This window comes from Sardina pilchardus, chromosome 15 (assembly GCF_963854185.1).
Source record: "Sardina pilchardus chromosome 15, fSarPil1.1, whole genome shotgun sequence".
NCBI classification, from domain to species: Eukaryota; Metazoa; Chordata; class Actinopteri; order Clupeiformes; family Clupeidae; genus Sardina; species Sardina pilchardus.
In genome coordinates, this window is record NC_085008.1 from 27,729,417 (window position 1) to 27,737,812 (window position 8,396).

Consider the following 8,396-nt stretch of genomic DNA (forward strand, 5'->3'; position numbering starts at 1 on the left):
CTGTAATCAAACACAAACATCAAGCCGAACACTTTCCCCAGGACGGATGAGGGAGAAAAAACAGCTGGATTCTGGGAAAATTTAGGGATTACTTTGCGCTCGGCCGACAAAGTCCTCTAAGATACGGCACTTCTGATGAAAGAGAGGCTTGGGCTCTTCTCCTACACATCATCCAGCCGATTAATTGTTTCTTTTTTTTTTCTCCTTCTTTTTTCCCGGGAAGTTGAGAGCATTCGGTACTCTTTTATTTTCACAACGTTTACAGGTACGGCATACTTTGCCTCCATTCTCCCCACCACTCGTTTGTGTGATTTCCGATTCCGAGCGCGCAAGCACGCGCACACACACACACACACACACACTTTTATCTCACGGTACGTGGTGCAAATCCAGCCTTTCTTTCTTTCTTTCTTTCTTTCTTTCTGCCTCCCTCTTAACTTGTGAAGGTTGTTGGCTAGAGCGCATAATCCTGAGCCCAGCCCCCTCATTGGCAACACTAAATGGGATCCCTCATCAATGGCACCTTGTCTTATGGAATACGCCATGTCTTGACTGAGCAATCCTATAATATGCTACTGCTCACCATGGGGAAAATGACTTTATTTAAGAGGGAAAAAAGAATGAAAAAACACAGACACACAGACACACAGACACACAGACACACAGACACACACACACACACACACACACACACACACACACACACACACACGTATGTAGCTCATGACATACACAACTGGATGATCCCTCTACATCAGCGGCAGAAAATGACAGGTCTCAACAGCAGGGGGTTGGGGTGGGATTTGCCTTGTTTTGTGCCCAGATCGGTTTCAATTGGGGCGAGCCATGTCTTAGAGGGGATGTAGATCATGTGAGTCTGGGGTCTCCGCTAAAGAGAGAGAAGCCTGTTTGGGCCTCTCTTTGTCTTGGCAGACAACCTAAGGCCACCATGGGCTGCCAGCTACATGCAGGATATTTACAGTGTGCTTGTGTGTGTGTGTGTGTGTGCTTGTGTGTGTGTGTGTGTGTGTGTGTGTGTGTGTGTGTGTGTGTGTGCGCGTGCGCGTGCGCGTGCGCGTGCGCGTGTGCGTGTTTGTGTGCATGCCTGTGTGTGTGTGTGTGCGTGTGTTTGTGTTTGTGTTTGTGTTTGTGTGCATACGTGCATGCGTGTGTGTGTGTGTGCGTGTGTTTGTGTTTGTGTTTGTGTTTGTGTGCATACGTGCATGCGTGCATGTGTGCATGCGTGCGTGTGTGTGTATGTGTGTGTGTGCGTACAGTACGAAGTTGCCAAGTAATGTTTTGCATCAGCAATCATAGATAGCATCTCTGTTAGCAGGAGGCTGTGACACCACCACTCCTGCCATGTAAATATGACCCATTGACTCATCCATTGTGGATCTGACTATTAACAGTGTGAGAAGTGGCCTGTGAAACATAACAGGCTCTTTGTTCCTATTTGCTTCCTATCCAGTATCAGCAGTTAAAAACAAATGAAACAATCAAATGTGTGTGTGGTTGTGTATCTATTTGTATATAGTTGTAAGGGGCTGGTGGGATAAATAGGTGTGTTTCATAGGTGAATATTCTGTTTCTGAGAGTGTCTGTTCTGTGTGTGCGTCTGTGCGCATGCATGAGTGTGTGTGTGTGTGTGTGTGTGTGTGTGTGTGTGTGTGTGTGTGTGTGTGTGTGTGTGTGTGTGTCTGTGTCTGTGAGACTAGGACATGTGCACAGACTCTGTGACGGGCTTGGAATTTGCTAGATTAAAAGTAAGAAAGAAGTATAAAGTTGCCAAGTAATGTTTTGCGTCAGAAATCATAGATAGCATCTATGTTAGCAGGAAGCTGTGACATCACCACTCCTACCATGTAAATATGACTCATTGACTCATCCATCCAAAGTATTAGTAATTCCAAAATAAAACAATCGACTGTGTGTGTGTGGCTGTACATATCTATATAGTTGTAAGGGGATGGGCTGATAAATACATAGAGGTGTGTTTTATATGGGAGCATTCTGTGTCTGTTCTGTGTCTGTATGCGCATCCCTGTGTGTCTGTGTGTGCGTCTGTTTGTGAGTCTGTGTGTGTCTGTGTCTGTGTCGTGTGTGTGTGTGTGTGTGTGTGTGTGTGTGTGTGTGTGTGTGTGCACGTGTGTCTGTACGTGTGTGTGTGAGTGGAGAAAGAAAAGGAAAGAAAGAGAGAGAGAGAAACCGAGAAGGCGCTTGAGAGAGACATGGTAAAGTTTCCACTCGGTGTGTGGGCCGGGCCTCTCCGCATTCCTCTGCTCTCAGACTGCAGTCCCTCAGCTACATCACAATGAGCGCCTCCATCCTGCCTCCATCCATCAAGGCCTCCTCCACACAGTGGGGGACCAGCTTCTCCCAGTCCTAAACACAACTACCACACTGCAGTCCTAAACACCATCACTCCCTCCACCAACCACCAAACTGCAGTCCTAAACACCATCACTCCCTCCACCAACTACCAAACTGCAGTCCTAAACACCATCACTCCCTCCACCAACTACCAAACTCCAGTCCTAAACACCATCACTCCCTGCACCAAATTCCAGTCCTAAACACCCTGATGCCCCCTCCACCAAAGTCTTCCCAAACCGACTGAGTCAATCATCTTCCTGTAAGTCTACTGTAGTTCCACACAGAGGAGAACCTTGAACTTTGAACTTTCAAGTCCTAAACACCACAACTCCCTCCACCACGTTTGTCCATCCCTGAAACGCAGACACAGAGACAGCCAATCTCACATGCACAGCCATTATCAACCTCCCAAACTGCATGGCAACGTCTTACCAGCTGACTTTCACTGTCAGTTCAACTCCATTGCAATAAGCGAATGGACTTCTTGCGGATTGATATGAGAGATGTGAATGGAGTGTGGTGTAAAAATAATAATCATATTCATATTATATGTATTTAATCATAAATAATCATTCTTCCAGCAGGGAATAGTTTTACTTCAGCAGAATGGTTGCCAAGCAACGCAGAGACGCAACGATTCCAACTTTTGTATCAACATGTGACAATGTGTGGTAATACAGAATGCAATGCAATCAGAGTAAATATTCGCACAGTGTTTCACAATGGCTTCAAATAAAACACAGCCAATCATATAACGTACTGGAACATGTTCCGTCTGTGTGCCTCTGGCAGAACCAGAGAGTGCTGGGCCGGCCCGCTGGTTCTCTAATCCACCAGGCCTTGCATGCCCGCTTGCTCACGTGGCAGTCACCCCCAGCGTCACCCAAAGAGGATTATGGGGTCAAGTGTTTAATTAACTGATGGCTGCTGTGGCATCTTGCGCAAAGGCCTTGAAAAACACTAAGTAGCGGCGGCCATGCTAATCCACTTCCATCCATACTGTGCGTTCTCTATCTCTGCATAGTGCCTCCCGCCACGTCACGTCTAATCTGAGAGACTTACCGAAGTGTGCAACTTCCCTGTTTGTTTGTCTGCTTGTGGATGGATAGGGTGTGTCTGTTTACATCGCCCTTCCTAATTTGCCTGTTCCCTGGGCCTGGCGTATGGGTGAAGCACTGAGCTGCTATTATCCCTGTGGACTACTGAACTGGTCACCAAAATACCAACAGATGTAAACAGTTGCAACTCACAACATTGCATCACAAGCACAAAAGCCCTGAAATCCAGCCAAGACTTTGCACTAATCCAATTCATCAAACAAGTAACACTGATAATCTCTTAATATGGGCACAACATCACCACATTACTAATTACTAATAAATTCACAAATTCAAGTAATGTTGAATGTATAATGTATATCGTCTCTGTACTGTATGATCACTTCACAAGTGCAATTTAGTGAATTATTAAGCAACATTAAACGAATCCCAAGCAGCAGTGGTTAAAAACGCTAAAAGTCTTTAATGTACAATACTACTTAGTGTACTTCTTTTCTTAATGCACACTGTCGAGTGGTTGCAAAGTGACCCTCTGTGTTATTCACAACAGCGGTTCTGGACTGTCCTGCTCAGGGTGTGGACCGGCCATGTGTGTGCTGCTAACCCCACACCAATATCAGATTACTATCATCACCTCGCATTCCTTTAGCGAGCGCTCTCCAAACCTCGTTAATGGTACTGTAAGTTCAGGCCTGTGCTGCTGGGAAATGCTGGAGAGGAAAACTGTACACTGTGACAAAAAAAAAAAACTAAAAAAAAAGTCAACAATGCTCTGGCCGGAGCACAAGTGTATAAAATTCACACGTGAAGAAAACTGTTCCAGCTCAGTTTTCATGAAAAGAAGTGACAGAGCCTTTCAGCAACATGGAACATCATGGGGTTTTGAAATATTCTCAGGAAGGCAGTAAACATGACTGGCCAACACTGAGGGCCAGATGTACTAACGTTTTGCGCCCATTTCAGGCGTAACGTGCGCGTATAAACATGGGGAGGATATGTACAAACAAGCCGCAATAAGGGAAACGCGCAGACTGCCTGCCGTGGGAGCTGAAAATGGCTATTTGCGCTTTTCCGTGTCATGCATATTAATTCCTGGGCGGATCAGGTGAAAATGGGTGTAACGCGCAAGTACAGGGGAGGAGAGGTGCTAATAGCGATTGATTAAGTATTCCGCCAGATGTATGAAAACAGCGCACGTCTATTTTGCGTTGAAAAACTTCCGCCTTCTGAAAGCAGGTGTAATCGAGATTGCGGTTAAATGCGTCTATTAGAAAAACTTTTAGAGACAGCTGAATCAATATTCAGAGCATCCGTTTTCTTCATTGTACTATGTCAAAAGCAACCTTAACTTTTGTTTGCCTCTCTAAAATCGTATTTTCTCTTTCATGACATAGCCTACACTTCCCAATCTGTTAGACTAGGCATTAAGTCATATCCCAAGTCTACGTGCAGTAAATAGTTCAAGTATTTTTTAATTGGATTTGAATAACTACTAGGCCTACTCTGTCTGTCGATGCTCGTTGACATCTCTTTGTATCATGTATGATCGCTAAACTTTGATTCTTTTTAATGTTGCAATATTCAACTGCGCTCGTTGTTCAGCTCTGCATGCGCGCAATTGGCGTGGTAAAGGGGGCGGGAACGGGCGGCACTGAACGCAGTTAACGTAATGAAGTGATGGCTTAGTAAATTCCACGCAATATAGCAAGGCACAGCGTTCGCACTCTGCGCATACAAAAACTCGCTATTAGCGCTGTCTTAGTACATCTGGCCCTGAGTGGACTAAACGAGAGCCAGAGGAAGAGGGGAGGAGGAGAAGAAGGGAAGACGACAACGAGAGCAACAGAGCAGCTGAGCGAAAACGTACAGGGCCAGGCCCGGTGCAGACATACACACACACACACACACACACACACACACACACACACACACACACACACACACACACACACACACACAGTACACACACACACACGCACACACACACACACACACACACACAGTACACACACACACACACACACACAGTACACACACACTCCTCCTCCCCAGTGGCGGTTCTAGACTGAATTACTCCCCAGGCGAGATCCTCCACGAGCGCCCCCATGAGTGTTTTTTGACGCACTTTGCGTCAGTCGGGCTCATAGGGTTTGCGCTCGTGCCGCCCCATACAAGATGCCGCCCCGGGCGACCGCCCGGTTCGCCCGTACCTAAAACCGCCACTGCTCCTCCCCACTGCCACGTCTCATCTAGCGTTATCTAATGGGTTTGGGGGACGAGGTGCAATGAGGGGGCTGAGGAGTGAATTAGGTTTTTCAAAACCTCCCATAATCAGGCCCACGTAAAGCACTCTGAGGTCCCGCGCGTACAGATGTATGTGTGCAGTGTATGCATATGTGTGTGTATGTGTGGGCTAGACAGAGAGAGAGAGAGAGAGAGAGAGAGAGAGAGAGAGAGGAGGGATGGGAGGCTGGGTGGGGAGGAGTTTTCTGTCTATTCGCACAAGATGAATAAATCTCATTTGAGCTCATTGGCATTCCCAGTCATGGAGTCAAATTTGATGTTAATGATGTGAGTAACCCCATGGTAGCGCGTGCCACCATAAATTAATCACACTTCCTTGTTGGAACAATGTTTCCGCGTGTAAGACAGAGCAAACTTCATGTGAGGTAGAGCTGTGCTTCTGTTTTCTGTTCTCTTCCTCTGCCTCTCCCTCCTCACTCTCTTCTTTCTCTCTCTCTCTCTCTCTCTCTATCTCTCTCTCTCTCGCTCTCTCCTAGCCACCTTTCCTTTATCTCTCTCTCTCTCGCTCTTCCTCTCTCTCCCCCCTTTTCTCCCTCTTTCTATCTAAAGAGTGATCTCTTCCATGTGTTCACACTCTCGGCCCTTTCTCTCTCTCTCTCTCTCTCTCTCTCTCTCTCTCTCTCTCTCTCCTCTCTCTCTCTCTCTCTCTCTCTCTCTCTCTCTCTCTCTCTCTCTCTCTCTCTCTCTCTCTCTCTCTCTCTCTCTCTCTCTCTCTCTCTCTCTCTGTTTTCCGCTGCTTCTGTCTACTTCCCTGTGTTTCCCTCTCCCCCCCTCTGTCTCCCTGATGGATTCCTGGATCAGCACAGACATAAAGCTGCTCTCTGTCTCAGATCTGATCTGATGCATGTGTGTCTGGGTCTGTCTTCCGCTGCTCCTGCTGTCATCTGAAGCTCCGAAGATGTGAGCTGAGAGCTTATGGGATCCTCCCCTCCACTCCACTCCACTCCACTCCTCTCCACTCCCCTTCTCTCTCCTCCACTCCCCTCCACTCCTCTTCTCTCTCCTCCACTCCCCTCCACTCCACACCTCTCCACTCCTCTACTCTCCTCCTCCCCTCCACTCCAAACCTCTCCACTCCTCTACTCTCTCCTCCCCTCCACTCCACACCTCTCCACTCCTCTACTCTCTCCTCCCCTCCACTGCACACCTCTCCACTCCTCTACTCTCTCCTCCCCTCCACTGCACACCTCTCCACTCCTCTACTCTCTCCTCCCCTCCTCTGCACACCTCTCCACTCCTCTCCCCTCCTCTTCTCTCCCCTCCTCTTCTCTCCTCCCCTCCACTCCCCTTCTCTCTCCTCCACTCCCCTCCTCTGCACACCTCTCCACTCCTCTTCTCTCTCCTCCCCTCTCCTCCTCTGCACTCCTCTCCACTCCTCTTCTCTCCCCTCCCCTCCCCTCCTCTGCACACCTCTCCACTCCGCTCTTCTCCTCCCTGGACACCTCCTTCTCCACTTCCTCCTCTTGGCCCGTTTATATTTCTCCTCCCTGCACTTGAGCACTGAACTCCTCTCCTCTCCTCTCATTTGTCCTCTCCTCTTCACCTCTCTGTCTCCCTCTCTCCATTCCTCTCTTCTCCTCTGCACACCTTACCACACATATCTCCTCTTTTCTCTCCCTTTATTCCTCTCTTCCCTCCACCCATCTCTCTACTCTATCCCTTCTTTTCCCCCTTCTAAATCTTCCTCTCCTCTCCACTCCTCTCTCTTCCTTCTCCTCCTGCTGTCACTCCATCTGGTCCTCAGTGAGGGCAGGATTGGGGAGAACCACCCCCCTCCCCCCACTTTACACACACACACACACACACACACTGGGTCTCCTCAGAGGTGAGGAGGAGGGAGGAGCGGCATTGTAAGTGTGAGTGTTTGAGGGTGAGCTTGAGCGTGTCGAGATCTGACGCTGACCTCCGCAGCCACTGCTGAGAGATAACACAGGGAGTGTGTGTGTGTGTGTGTGTGTGTGTGGAGGGGGGCAGACTGCATGATGACACAGACTCAGCCCTGTCACTTTAAAGGGAATACTCCCAGTGACAGACAGAAACTTTTCCAGAATTCTCTTTCCATGTAGAAGCACGCGTATGTTTGTGTGTGTGTGTGTGTGTGTGTGTGTGTGTGTGTGTTTCACTCGAGGGACGGAGAACGGGTTTAGTGACGACCAAAGAAAGGAGTGACTAAGCTTCTGAAATCCTACAGTACACACTGACAATGAAGCCGTGAGGATCCATTGACCACAACAACAAAGCTGTTTACTCCTCTGGTAAACACAAAGCACAGGTTAAATGGCTAATGGGCTACAAAAAAAAACAGCTTACAGTTATGCTTCTGTTCCTTCTCTGCACAGCAGAAAAGATCAAATTCCAAATCTCTCACACACACACACACACACAGACCCAAGGTCGGCCTACTGTCTGTAATATCTTTGTGTGTGTGTGTGTGTGTGTGTGTGTGTGTGTGTGTGTGTGTGTGTATGTCATTTGTTTCTGACCATGAATAGGTACACTTTCCACACACATACACATGGCAACCTTGCACGGGGATATGAACCTTCACCACCCACACTCACGTGTATCCATTGGCATACATTGCCTACACACATACTTTCATACTCAACATACAAAATATACTCTCAAGCATGTCTTCACACATACACATGCACACAC

General features: G+C 47.9%; 1 protein-coding gene across 4 annotated transcripts in view; it reads right to left on the reverse strand.

Annotated features, from left to right (window-relative positions):
- Positions 1–8,396, reverse strand: part of lpp (LIM domain containing preferred translocation partner in lipoma) — a 210,482-nt gene that overhangs the window by 166,090 nt on the left and 35,996 nt on the right. The gene's annotated exons all lie outside the window — the stretch shown is intronic.